This window comes from Oenanthe melanoleuca, chromosome 19 (assembly GCF_029582105.1).
Source record: "Oenanthe melanoleuca isolate GR-GAL-2019-014 chromosome 19, OMel1.0, whole genome shotgun sequence".
In the NCBI taxonomy this organism is placed as follows: domain Eukaryota; kingdom Metazoa; phylum Chordata; class Aves; order Passeriformes; family Muscicapidae; genus Oenanthe; species Oenanthe melanoleuca.
This window is the reverse complement of record NC_079352.1, coordinates 5,844,195-5,858,821: the sequence shown is the minus strand read 5'-3', so window position 1 is coordinate 5,858,821 and position 14,627 is coordinate 5,844,195. Positions and strand designations below refer to the sequence as shown.

The window sequence follows — 14,627 nt, the reverse complement described above, 5'->3', positions numbered from 1 at the left end:
CAGACATCCAGCCTCACAGTCCTCTAGGGACCCAAAGACCTCAGATATGCCCTTGCATTTCCCAGCTGCACTGGTTTGGTTGCAGTTGTGGGACATCCTGATGTCTGGCTCAGGCAGCAAACACTTGCTGATTCTCTTGGGCCATGGCCTGGCACCCTCTGCTATGGCCCAGTGTGGGTTGCAAGGGGAGATGATGACCCCCACCAGCTTCTGCCCCCCTGCCTTTTCCCTGCTCCTTCACCTTCACGTGTCTCTCCCTCCTCTTTCCACCACACAGTCAGTGTGTCCTCACTTGGCTCCAAAAATAACCCCTGGAAGAGGACAACTGTTCCCGAGCAGCACTGCTGTGCTGAGGCTCTGGCTGATGCTCCCCAAGCCTCAGGGAGGAGATGCTCCCAAATCTCCTGGATCAGCCAGACAGACTCAGCCCTGTCTCAGTGCCCTGCAGCCATCAGTGCATGGCTGAGCACCCATTCCTCACTGTCCCGCCGTGCCCAGCACTCCATCCCTCTCCCCAGCATGGGATGCTCCCACTGGAGATCTGCTGCCTTAACCACCAGCTCCACCAGGCTGCAGAGGCACCACCTGGGCTTTACAGGGGCCCTGCACAAAGAGAAACAATCAGGAGCAAAAGCAGAGCATCCTGCCTCACTCTCCAAGCTGGATTTGGGCTTGGAGAAGCAGCTTTTGCCAGAAAGCCATTTCTCTGAGGTGTTTCTATCCCAGGGATGCTGCTGGAGAGGCTTTTCCAAGGATGGGCTTTGTCATCTCCTGTGCAGGAAGCAGCCAGTCCTTGGGTGGCTGACATGCTGCCCATGGAGGAAGGGGCAAACACTGGCCCAGGGAAGGAGGCATCCCTAAGCCCAGTAGAAGCAGGAAGGGCAGATGGGCCACAGACTGATCTGTTTCAAGTCAGGAAAGGTTTGCCATTCCCAGTGTGCCATTCCACCAGAATACCAGGCAGCTCAGAGCTTTCCATGGCCATGCATTGAGACAGAGCCAGGGTGGGAATGCAGATCATCCATGAGGGGCTTTGATGAGGGTTCTTTGCTGTTAGAGGAGAGAAAATACCTCAGAGCCTTCCCTGGAGTAGTGGGGATCCCAACCTGTCCAGAAGGCATCTCCCACCCCACAGCATCCCCACAGCATATCCCTGACTTTCCTGCTGCTACTGGCTGCCCCACACAGTCATTTATCTCCTGATGAGCCTGCCCAGAGAGGACAGCAGCTGAGTGCTTAATTACAGGCTTTTTTTTTTTCTTTTCCCCCCCCATTACTACCATGCAGAGAGGAGCCAGCAGCCTTTATTTCTGCAGAGGCACAGGGGAGATCCCTGGTGCAGCAGGAGCCAGCCAGGGCTCTGCACTTCTGGATGCTCATCCCTGCACCTGGAGGGTCACCCAGTCCCCCCTTGCCTGCAGCACCCACATTTCAAGCCCCAGGACACCCCACAACCCTGCTCAGCCTTCCCTGCCCATCCTGAACTCTAAGAGATGCTGCAGAAAAACCTGTCCTGGGGACTCCTCTCCCTCTTTCTCTCATCAGGACATGAAACCAAAAACCTGGAAGGAAGTTAGGGAAAGAGGCAAGCTCCCTACTTAGAAACCTTCCCCCACAAAGGGGCTCAGGGAAGGAGAGGGGAAAGGAGAGGATGCTTTCTGCAGCAGCCTCTGCTTGCTTGTCCCCAGTGGGAATTCATCTGATCCTGAGCCCAGCAGTGGATAAATTCCTTGCTGAGAAACCTTGAGAGTGTGTGGGATATAGAGCTGGGCAGGTAGATGGAGACAAACTGGCAGCTGGATGGGTACCTGTGGGAGAAGGTTGAATGGTGGGGGAGGCATGCAGATCCTCCAGGAAATGCTCCCTGTTTCCATGAAAAGGATGGAGCTGAGAAATCCCCTTGCCCCTGGAGCAGGACTGGGGATGGACGTGGTACTGCACTCCAGTGTCCCCTCAGCCTGCAGCAATATCCACCGTGGGAGTGCCACCACCCCCTGCCTCAGCCACAGCACGGGCAGGGAAACAAAGGAATGGGAAAAACCCACCCACAACCCTCCCCCCAGCTCTCCAAAAGTGCCCCAGGCAAACCCCTGGGTGCCAAACAGAGCCAGCCCTACACTGCTGGTGACAGTGGGGGCCCATGTCCCCCAGCTGGGTCTGTGCTCTCCCTGCCCCACAAGAACCCCATCGATGCCCTGCACTCACAGGGGACAGCTCAGGGACACAGAGTGGCTGCCACCATCACAACCTCAATCCACTGGCCACAACAGAGGCACCACCCGGCTCTGCCAGCACCAAAATCGGCACAAACCCATCAGCACAGCCCTGTCCCAAAGCAGTGGTTTCCCTCCTGGCTCGGCACTACCCTGATAATAAAGACGATGGTTAAATATTTCATTATCTGCAGTAATTACCCACAAAACATCAATCACTGGCAGCCGCTGCCCGGCTGCCTCGCCCAGAGGGAGGGGAGGCGTCCTGGGGTGAGCTCTGCATCTCCACACACTCCCAAAGGCTGCAGGGTGTAGCTGGAGACAGTTGCTGACATCCAAATTCCCTTTCTGCCACCCAGGAGGGCACAAAGCCCCTGGCACAACGGGCTGGAGCCTCTGGGGAGGCTCCTGAGCAAATCCCTCTTTTCCCATACTAACCAGGCATTCACCCACGAATTTTGGGATCCTGATCCTCCTCCTACGTGCCACCTTGGGCCTTGGGGAGGTCAATCCAGCTTTGCAGCTTGCAGGTGCTTTCTGGTACTTGGATTAGAGCTTTTGGAAGTGTTCATCCTCCATCCCTAATTCCATCCTCAACCCCCATTCTCCTCCTCATCCCCTTTGTCATCATCATCCCCATCCACCATCCTCATTTCCATTGTCCATTGTCCTCCTCGTCCCCATCTTCCATCTCCATCCCTCTTTTCCATTCTCCTCCTCCTCACTCTCCACCACCATCCTCCACCCCATGCCCAGATCTCTCCCTCCCTCCCCAGCCATGTGAATCACCCCCAGGGTGTGCAGGACCAGGGCACCTGCAGAACCAGCTCAGAGAGTGCCAGGACAGACAGAAGGACAGACAGACTGCACTGTGCCCCTGTCACACAGCCAGGACAGGCCCTGGCAGGGTTTGGGGCTGCTGGTTTCTAGCCAAGCTGTGAGCAGAGCCCCCTCCCTGTGGGCTGGGGTGGGATGGCCCCAGGATGTGACTGTCCCCATGTCCCAGCCCTGGGGCTGTCCCACCTGGGCTTTGTCCAGCTCATGGCTTCAGAACTCCAGCCCAAAAGAAAAGCAAAATGATGGAGGAAAAAGTGTTATTTCACCAAACTGCTTTGTCCCTTTTACTTCCCATCCCAGAACGAGCCCCTTCCCAGCCGGCTCTGCTGAAACCCCCCCTTGGGCCCCGCTCAGCCCCCGGGCCAAGCCCGCAGCCCCGGCGCTGAGCAGCCGTGCCGCAGGGCTCTGCCTCCGTACTGCGGATGGAGCCGCTGCCCGGGGGGAGCGCCATGGCAGCGCCTGGATGCTCTCCCGGGCGCCTGGATGCTCTCCCGACATCTCTCCCTCGCTGGGGAAAGGCGGCAGCAGTCCCCGGGCATCCAGCCCCCTCCTCGTGCCTCGGTGCTAATTAAAGCCGCCTCCGGCCGGTGCTCCATTAATTCTCGCCACATCCAGCTGCACCAGCCGGGGCGGCCGTGAGCACCCGCGTGCCGGGATGCGGGCACGGGATGTGGGCAGCGAGCCCAGGACGGCGGCTGCCTGGACCACTGAGCGTGCCAGAGCTCGGCCCCAACACAGCAGCGACAGCCCAGATGAGGGGAGGATGCTCCAGTCGCTCCAGAGAGGCTCAGAGGGGTGATCCCCCCTGTTGGAATCTCATCAGGACACACTACCACCGACTGAAACCATAACCCTGCCCCAAAGCGTGCACAGCCCCATCCCAGGCTGCTCCCTGTCTGTGCTGTGGCGACAGCTGGGAGAAGATTTTTTTTTTCAGGACACAAAATATGCCAGCACACCACGGCCAGGCAGTCAGCCTCCCCTGAACACCCAGCTGGAGTTACAAGGAGGAAAAGTCCGGGGTTGCTGCCATTAATTGGGCTGACCTTCTCCGGAGCTGCCTTCCAGTGCCAAAAACCGTGAGTCAGACCTTCAAGAACGAGGAAAAAAGGCAAATCTAGCTTTAAAAGTGCAGCCATTCTGGGGCTTGTTAGCACTGCCCTCCAGCCCCAAGCCACAGGGATGATGCCCGTGGGAAGGGGCAGTGGGAATGGATTGGTGACAGCCGTCCCAGTCCTTCCATCCCTATTTCCCCAAGCCCAGGCATGCTCTCCTATAGCTGCCCGACCAAAATTTGACACCTCACAGACTTCAAAGCAATTAGTAAAGAATATATGGATGCTGGCTAGGAGGTCAGGAGCTGCAGCTGCATGTGCATACCTACGTCTGTGCAGATATATATATACACACACATATATATAAATATATATATATATATTTTAAAATAGATGAGGAGGCTGGTGGAGAAGCTAAACAGTTGCTAAGCAACTGAGCTCCTTCCTGGCTTGGGGATTTAGGGATGGGGAGCCAGGGTTGGGGACTGGTCCCCCTCCAGACAAGCATCACACAGGGGTGTGGGCACAGAGATCCCCTGGAGATGATCCAGGGAAAAGGGCACAATGGAAGGTGAGGAGTCAGGATTTACTCCTGTCCCCAAAATGCCGTGGCTGAAGCCCCCCCAGCCTGAACCCCTTGGGCTGCTGGCTATTGAGAAGCTCCATTCTGAGCCCTGGCTGGAGGAGAGCTGGTGGGAAAGGGGTCACACCATGACAGGGAGCAGCCCCAGGACCCAGGCAGTGATCCCATTCCTGAATCAGGGATGAGGGAAAGGAGCAGCACATCCACGTGGCTCAGCCATCCCCCCATGCTGAGTGGAGAGGCAGAGGATCCAGTGATGGGTTTTCCTATGGGATCCCCAGCCCTGTACCCCTTTGGCCACACTTTCCTCATCCCCTTGGGAATGCCCTGCCAGACCTTCCCCAAACAGGAGTGCTTAAATAAGGAATGGGGATGGAGAGGAGGAACAGCCACCCCAGGTTTTGCACCTTTGGGGCCATTTGCTTTGCTGGGCAAGGAGTCAGGAGGAGGCACAGTCATCCCGAGGCCCATCACCCCTGTGAGGAAGGGGAGTAACAACACTACTACAAATAAAAGCAATTATTGAGCACATGGAGGTGCAGGGGATGACTGTCACAATGAGGTCACCTTCCCCGGAGGGGACACAATCCCGGCGAGCAACCCCCGGGGCTGAGCACTGCAGGTGGAGGGGGGGGTCACAGGCAGTGCAGGGGGAGCATCCAGCTGGGAATCCCCCCCACCATCCCCCCCCCCGTGGCTGGCTGGGTGGTTGTGTAACGGGAGGAGCTATTCCGGGGTTTGAGCACATTATATAAGCCACGGGCCACCTGGCCGGGGAAAACGGGAGCTGGGAGACAGGAAGGAGGAGGAGGAGAAAAGGCTCTGGAGACTGGGGACCCCCCCACCTCCGGCAGACCCTCAGCATAAGCACTAACCCCATATCTCTGCCCAGAAATACAGGGTGAGCACCCTCTGCTCCCTCTTCAGCAGCCTCCAGGACCCGCTGCCACACATCCACCCACAACTGGATCTGACCCAGGAGGCACCAGACCCTTTGTCCAGAGGAAAAGCAGCATTTTCTTGGCACCAAGGACAAAGCCAATCAAGATTCCTGCACCCCTCTGCCTGGCAAAGCCCTCGCTTGCCATTCCCAACAGTGACCAAGGACCAAAGGTTCCCTTAAAATCTGCCCAATTTCTGGCTCTGAAAGCCCCCAACATTCCCTGTACGTGTCAGGATGGGTCCTGGGGCAGGGGGAGGCAGGTGGGATGCCAGGGGGATTGAGGGGAAAGCAGGTGAGACACAGAGGGTGGCACCGTGTGAGGTCACACTGGCAGAGTGGGACAGAGCAATGACAATGTGTGTTTGGACACAAACACTGTCCCCAAAATCCTCCCCAGCAGGAGTGTCCCTGTGCTCCTGTCAGAGAAGAATCCATATGCCAGGGCAAGGAGACCAGTGAGCATCTGCACCCTCAGAGAGGGTCTCTGACATTTTGACATCAACCTGAGACACCCCAAAATGTTGCCAGCCCCCAGGTGACCCCCCTACAGCAGTGGGAGCACTGGCAAACCAAGGTATATCCAGTCTGAAATCTTGCTCTGGAGGGAATAAATGAACCTGTGTCCTCTGAAAGCCACCTGCTCCCCCTGAGCCATGGCCACCAGCCCCCTGCAGGGCACAGCCCGGACATCCCTGGGGACAAACCTCCTGATCTGGGAAGGAGAAGCACAAAACACTCCCAAAAGACGAGTGCTTGAGTTGCTGCTGTGGCTTCCCGCTGCCAAGCCTTGCCCCCTCTCCTTCCCTCTTACAACACCCGCAGGGTTTGAAATCTCATCAGCCAAACCCTCCCCAGCACAGCCTGGGGGTCCACGCAGCAGAAAGAGGGGCTTGGGGACCTTGTCTCAGCCTCATCTCCCACCTGCACCACACAAGGCACCAGCATCTGCTGAGGGACCATCACTGTCCCGTCCTTCCCAGCCAAAAACCTTCTGCTGGGGGTCACCCACTGTCCCAGTCCCAGCCTGTCTCCCCCCAGCATGGAAAAGGGGGATGTGGCTGCCCCCCCAGCCACTCCCCCAGCACCAGGGAGCCCCCGGCACACCCGCATCCCCGGAGGGACGCCCTGTGCCCCAAAAAGCACCTCATTTCCAGACTCCTCACCCCATCCCACACCCCCAGCAGCATCAAACCTCACGGGCGCACACCCCTGGCACACCCCTCCCGCTGGAGTGCCCAGCTGTCCCAGCACCCACAACACGATGCACGCCTTATCCATCCCTTCCACCCATGTCCCTTTGCAGACCCCAATTCCCATTCCCCTGAGGAGCACCGCACCCCAAATCCCCATCGCCGGGGGCCGTCACCCCCTGCCCGCAGCATCACCGGATGGGTGGGGGGGGCATCCTTCCCCATCCCCTGCAAGCCCCCAGTATCCCCCCAGGGCTCCCCCAGTGCAGTCCCACCGCCCCCCGCACACGCCCCTCTCCATTCCCGGCCCCGCAGCCCCGGGCCCGGCCGCGCCTCACCTCGCCCCGCCGTCCCGCTGGGCCCGGCCCCGCTGGGTGGCTGTCGGCCGCGGGGAGTGCCGGGGGTGCCGGTGGGTGCCCGTGGGTGTCGGGGGTGCCGGTGTGTGCCGGTGTGTGCCGGTGTGTGCCGGTGTGTGCCGGTGTGTGCCGGGGGTCCCGCGGGCGCGGCCCCTCCCGCGCGGCCCCGGCGCGGCCCCTGCTGAAGTGCTGGACAGCTCCGGCACACGGAGCGGAGCCGCCCGACACAGAGCGCCGCGCCGGGGGGAGCGCGCCCCGCCGCCCGCAGCGCCGCCTGCCGCCCGGAGGGCGCGCTGCACCGAGCCCCTGCGCTCGCACCGAGCACATCCTGACACAGAGCGCCCCTCCATCCTTCCATAGAGCCCCCTTCATCCTGACACAGAGCGCCCCTCCATCCTTACATGGAGACCCCTTCATCCTGACACAGAGCGCCCCTCCATCCTTCCATAGAGCCCCCTTCATCCTGACACAGAGCGCCCCTCCATCCTTACATGGAGACCCCTTCATCCTGACACAGAGCGCCCCTCCATCCTTACATGGAGACCCCTTCATCCTGACACAGAGCGCCCCTCCATCCTTCCATAGAGCCCCCTTCATCCTGACACAGAGCGCCCCTCCATCCTTCCATAGAGCCCCCTTCGTCCTGACACAGAGCGCCCCTCCATCCTTACATGGAGTACCCCTTCGTCCTGACACAGAGCGCCCCTCCGTCCTTACATGGAGTACCCCTTCATCCTGACACAGAGCGCCCCTCCATCCTTCCATAGAGCCCCCTTCATCCTGACACAGAGCCCCCGTCCTTCCACGTAGCGCCCCTCCATCCTTCCATAGACACCCCTTCATCCTGACACAGTGACACAGAACCCCCCGTGCTTCCACAGAGCGCCCCGTCCTTACACAGAGCACTCCTTCATCCTTACACACAGCACCCCTTCATCCTTACACAGAGCCCCCCGTGCTTCCACTGAGCGCCCCTCCATCCTTCCATAGAGCCCCCCCGTCCTTCCACTGATCGCCCATCCTTCCAAGGACAGCCCCGTCTTCACATAGACTCTCCTTCATCCTTACATAGAGCCCTCTTCATCCTTACAGAGCACCCCGTCCTTCCATAGACTCCCCACCTTCATCCTTCCACAGAATCCCCGTCCGTCCATAGACACCCATTCATGCTTACACGGAGCTTCCCTTCATCCTTCCACGGAGCCCCTCGTTCTCACATAGACCCTCCTTCATCCTTACACAGAGCCCCCTGTCCTTCCCCGGAGAGCCCCATCCTTACACAGAGCACCCCATCCTTCCACAGATCACCCCCTACAACACCCCCTTCATCCTTACACAGAGCACCCCGTCCTTACATAGACCCCCTTCGTCCTTCCACGGAGACCCCCCATCCTTCCCAGAGGTCCCCCAGAACCAGCCCAGTTCCCAGCATTGGTGGGAGCACATGGAACACCCCCATCCCCACAGGTGTGGGGGCTTTGAGATGGCTGTGGAGGTTGTGGTGATGCAGGAGGCGTCGGGACATTCCCCAGTGCTGCAGCTCAGGTAATGAGTTGGTGTTAATGAGCCTGTAATTCATTTTCATTTCCTTCAGTGATGCCAAGCACTCATCCTCCTCAGTGGACAGGAAATGGTGAAACCAGAGAAGGGGGAAAGCTCCCAAACCTCCTCTAAATCACCTCAAAACTGCCCCGTGTGGTCATGGGCAGGGTTTATCTTCCCAAAACACTCTGAATTCACCCCAGTGCCAGGGACACCAAACACACCTGGCTGGGGACACCTGGTCCCAGCCCTGGCTCAGTTTCCCCTGCACTGCCTGGGCTCTGCATCCCCTGTGACCACAGCTCCCTCCTGAATTTGGCTGCAGCCCAAGCAGAACCCAACAAAAGCACCTGGCTGTCACTTCATGGGTGATTTGGCCTCAGAGCAGGATTTGGGGAGGAATTTGCTGCAGAGACAGGGATGGGAAGCCCAAGATGGGGTCTAAGGGGAGATTTCCTGGGAGCAGCCAGGGCTGGAGAGGCCTGTCCTGGTGGGGATGTCTCCACAATTGGTGGCAGCTGGGTGATGCTCTTTCCTGAGGGAGGGCAGACCCAGGAAACCCAGGAAAAAAAGTGCTGCCAGCAACACCAGCCTGAAATCACTCCATCCCTCACCTTCCTCCCCAACCCCATGCACAGGGCTGAGGTGGCAGCAAGCCATGGGGACAAATCCACCTGGGGGTTCACAGTGCCCAGATGCAAACAGGGTTGGAGGGCATGAGCATCCTCTTGCCACAAGGATTAAACAACATTTTGGAATGGTTTGCTACATCTGCTGAGCAAAACCTGCATCCTGCATCCATTACCCACGCAAGGACTACATAGACAAGTGGCTATATGTTGTATCTCTGCCTCTATTAAACTCCAGTCAAGGAATGGGGCTGGATTTGGGAGGTGCAGCCCCTGGAGCACAGCCAGGGCCACTGCTGCCTCCCACCTTTGTCCCTGCCATGTCCCCCCCAGGGCTGACAGCAGATGTCACCTCCTAGGAGGACCAGGTCAGGACTATTCCTGGTTTAATGCTGGAGGGGGAAATCAGCCCATGACAGGAGAATCCAGCATCCCCAGGGTGAGCCCATGCCCTTTGCAGCACCATTATCTTCCCAACACCCCGCAGCTCTGCAGCACTGAATAATGCATCAGGTCCTGGGAAACAAAGGAGATGAGGGATGAAGAAGCTGCACAGGGAGACCCTGGCATGGCAAGGACAGGAGCCAGGGTTGCAGGACCACACCAGGGTTTGACCAGTAGCCCAGGAGAGCAGCAGTGGGAGATGGGGCATAGCCCAGCCCAGGGTGCAGGATCCCAGTCAGAGCTGGCACAGGCAGCAAACACAGCCAGAACCACAACTGGAAAGGAATGGAGAAATGCAATAGGCATCCAGGTGGGAAAAATACAAGAAAAGCAGGAAGAAAAAGCTGCCAGGCAGCCATGAGAGCAGCGAGAAGGGGTGATCTGGTGGAGAACAAAAGGAGAGAGATGGAAGGAGCAGAAGGGTCGGTAATTGCAGGCAAACAGGCAGAACCATCCACGGCTGGGGGGAGAGGAGGGAAATCATCACTTGAAAGAAACGGAGGATTTAGGAAAGAGGAGAAAGAAAAGGCGATAAATAATTAAAGGAGATCAAACGAGGCAGGCAGCAGAACAGGCCTAATTGCAAGGATTTGTGCTGAGGCTCGACATCTCCTCCTGCCGCAGAAGAAAGGGCGGCCGGGAGCGGCGGTGCCGTGCGGGAACGTGCTGCTGGCACGGCGCAGGCGGGAGCCCCTGATCAAAGCCCGGCGCGGCTTTCATGGTGCTCAACAACCTCCACGAGACAGGGAGGGGAAGAAAAGACCAGAAAATGAGGAGGAAAAGTAAAAGCACGAAGAGGAAGGGGCTGGGGGCACCGTGATAGCCCAGGATAGGATGGGGACTGGGATGGGAACAGCCCCACACGTGCCCAGGGTGACCTTGGGCTGTTCGATCTGGCCCAGCTGCTGCAGCTCCCATCGATTTGGGCTTGACCGTGTGGCCACGTGGCCCAGCTCAGTACTGGGGTGGGTTTGCTGGGTTTCCTGTTTCCTCAGGGTTCCCTAACCCTCCAAGCCCTTGGCAGGAGTTTTTTTGTCCCTGTGGATTTATTGAAGCTCTGGGAAATGTTCTGTACCCGCACTGTGTTGCAGCAAGGAGATGCCCACCTCTCCTGTGCCCACCTCCCTCTGCTCATCCAGGAGCTCGTCTACTGCTTTCCTTGGTACCTTTACCCAGAGGTAACAAATCCAGGAAGAAAGAACAATCCAGTGCTGCCCTTCCAGCCTGGAAATACCTCTGGGCTGTCATTCATCACCAGTACCATCCTTTGCTTTTGCAAACCCTCCCAGAGCATCACCCAGCATGGGAGAAGCAGAGACCTGCCACTGTCCCAGAGTCCCCAGCCCCATATCCAGTGCCCACAGTCTCATCTGTGACCCATCCAATCTGTCCCAGTGTCCCCACAGAGTCCCTGCAGGCAGCAGGTGCCAGGGATGGGCAGTGTGGTGGCAGAGCTCAGCTTGAGTGTGCTAACCTCTCCTAACAGGCAATCAAATCCCTGCCCCGGCAGGACTCCCTGCATATTAATTGCACTGTGTTATCCAGCCATCTGTTCCTGCAGCCAGGAAAAGAGCAGTCCCTTTGGTCTCCTTTATTAACAGGTTTCCCTGTAAATGCAAACAAACCCTCCTGCCTCAGCACTGCTCTCCAGCTCTGCTTTGAGGCACCCCGGAGGGACGTGGGAGCTCTCGGGCATTTCAGTAAATCAAGAGCAGGGAATGCAAAGGTGATGATTTCACACTGCCTGTGGCCAGACAGTGAGCCAGGGGAGGGGCAGAGGCCTGTGCAAAGCCAAATCCGCAGCTCAGATGGTTTGTGATGCATAAAACCCTGTGAGGAAAGGGGGAAGCTGAGCTGGCTGTGGGGGAGATCTGCCTGCACCCCCAGCTGCACCCAGCCAACCTCAGGGAGTATTTCCACCTCTCCCTTCCCCAGTCCTGGCCAGAGGATGAGCTGCCAGCCCCAGCAATGGGAGGCTGAGCACAGGGTACCCCAGGGTTTGTGGTGCACAGGCTGGGCTGCCCAGTGGAAGGAAAGGGCAGCAGTGTCTCTTTGTCCTGGCAGCTTTTGGGGGGAGAAAGCACTGGAGATTGTGAATTTTGGAGGTGGGCTCCTGAGAGAGGGCAATAGTCACCCAACACCTTTCTGAAGTAGCTCCAGCCTCTCCAGTTTTGCTCTTTTTCTGAAGCTGGGAAGGCAGCCAGCTTTGGCAAGGCAGAGGCTGCACTCAACCGTTGTTGTTTCTTCTGCCTCTCCTAAATATCACCAAAATGCCATGGATTGTCCTCAGGCACAGCCACACCTGCTGCAGCTGTAACCAGCCTTACCCCAAGGAAAGTGGTGCCAGCTCTCAGCATTCAGAGCCCCCCAGGATAAGAGATCTGTACCCCCACACCAAAGCCTTTACATAGAGCCAGGAAGGGAAAACAGATTTCCTGGGAATAACCAACACAAGTCTGCCAGCCTGCTCCTGTGGTCATCCCACCTGAAGCCCCTCAGGACAGCAATGAGCAGGATGAGTTACACCATTCAGCATTTGCTTTTCTCCTTGTTCTATCCTCTCCTGTATTTAACATGCTGCTGCAGCAGCACAGGAGCAGCAGGTGGGCTCGAGTGACCTGACATATGGCCATCTGGAGAATCTTTATTTATTACTCTCCACACACATCTCCTCTGTATCTTGACATCTGTGCTCTGGTGTGGGGCTGGGCTGCCTGAGGAGGTGGCAGCTCCATGTGCAGAAATGTTGCTGCAAGGGAAGAGGTGCTTAGAGAGCATTGAGACAAAAGTCTGCTCAGTAAAAGGGATGAAACCCAAAAGATCTGCAAGTTTCTCACTTCCTCCAGACCTGCTCACTCCTCTCCACAGGAGGTTAACACAAAGACTGCCAGCACTGGAGTGAGTGCTGTGACTCAGCAGGGCAGCCCCACTGCAGAACCTACAGGAGAGAGGGTGAAGGTCTTGTCTCAGAGCCACAGCACCAGGAAACAACTTCCACAAAAGTGCTGCTTATCTGGGTACACCCAGCTGAGTCCTGCTCCTCCCAAGGAAGGATATGCACCAGATCCCTTCCTCCTTCAGGGAATCTGCTCAGAGAGAAGGGGTGGGAGGTCCCACACCTTTACAAACCATCTTCAGAGGGATTGTTACCCACCACAGCACTGCTCAGCCACAGGGACAGTACAGTGACCAAGAAGGAAAGACTGACACAAGTCCATTTCTCACTTTCAGCCAGTGTCCTTCTGGCCTCTGACTTTCATTGCAGAAAGCCACAAGAAGGGTGTCTCATCTCCTTTCCCAAAAGGCAGCAGATTTCCAGCACAGGGAATAGCTGCAACTCCAATAAAGCAGCATGGGACTGGGGAGAAGAAGAAACAACCCCAAAATCCAGAGTGTGGGGACTTTGTTAACATTCAGGAGATTTGAAGGAGACCATGGAGAACCTACAAGTCAGCAGGTGCTGAGACATAATCCTCTTCCACCTCAGCTCCACTTGCCCGAGTCCCTACAGGTACAAGCAAAGCTTTCTGCTTGTCCATGCAATTCCCCCAATTTGCTGGGTTTGGACTGCTGACACAAGAAAAGATTGAATGACCTAAGCCACACAATGAACCTCAAGTTCTAAAAAGTCTCCAGTGCTCAGAAATCTGCTCTATCTGCTTTATTAAAAATAGCAGGACTGAAAGAAATGTGTGTTCCTGTCCTGCTGACTGCAAGGCAAGGCTTTCCCTGCAGCCTCATGGAGCAGTGCCCCTGGACCACCTGGGCACCCAGACTGGACACACACACCATTTTTAACACTCTGTGCTGCTTATTTCAGGTTTGAAATTGCTAACAGGCCTGCAAGACCCTTACACTCAGTTAGAGCAGCCTGCCACATGCTTTCCCATTTATTGTTTGGAACAGTCTCTGCCACGTTTACCAGGTCTGGCCTGTCACTCCTCCTCAGTGTCCTCCAGTTCCAACATCCTCCCCTGCCCCCCTCCAACACAATCTTTAATTCTATTAATACCACCTAATAATTACTTTGTTCCAAGCCTGCTGAGTAATGACTGCCAACGCTTCTATTTCATTACTATTCCTGTAAAGAAACCAAGCTTTTAACACAGTGAATTTCTGCAGAGGAGTGACAAGGACTGTGCTTGCTGTCCTCCTTGCCCACATCTTCCAGAGGGCAGGAAAAGAACCAGGCACTTTATTCTCCATGCATCTACAATACTCACAACTGTGTGATCTGGTTCAGAATGATAAACTAATTAAAATTGTAAAAAAATAAAACCCAGTTAAGGGAGCTCAGAAAAAAATACTTGTGGGAGGAAGATAAAAGGCAGTGACCAAAGAGCATCTATGATTTTTATATATCTTTCTTGTAAGCAACTACCCCATGTTGTCTGGCTCAAATCAACATTCACCTCAGTTCCTCCAGAGGTGCTGGGCTTTGGCTTTTCCTTCACTCATCACAAAAAAGTCTGTTCAACTTAGAATTCAGCCTACACAGATGAGAGCAATTCAAAGCAACAGCGTAAGCAGCACAGAGGAAGAGTGAATTAATAACTTCCTTCATTAAAGCTTACCTTCAAAGAAGTCAGCAACAGAACTCGTCATCACCATCTTCTCACAGACACTTATTTTTATATTCACAAGAGGAGGAATGTAAGAGAAATTTATGGAGATGCTAAATCAAGGCTTTTGTTCCTAACTAGAAAGAAGTTGCTTTCAGCAGTTTAATTATTGTCTTAGTGCAGGACTGACGTTTCAAACGCTGTGCTCTTTTCACTAACTCCTTCAAAATCAAATTACATAAAAGATTAAGGTAACACAAGGTAAGAGGTAAT

General features: G+C 56.1%; 1 protein-coding gene across 2 annotated transcripts in view; it reads left to right on the top strand.

The window, feature by feature from the left end:
- Window positions 1-14,627, top strand: part of SH2B2 (SH2B adaptor protein 2) — a 241,493-nt gene that overhangs the window by 208,790 nt on the left and 18,076 nt on the right. The window lies entirely within an intron of this gene.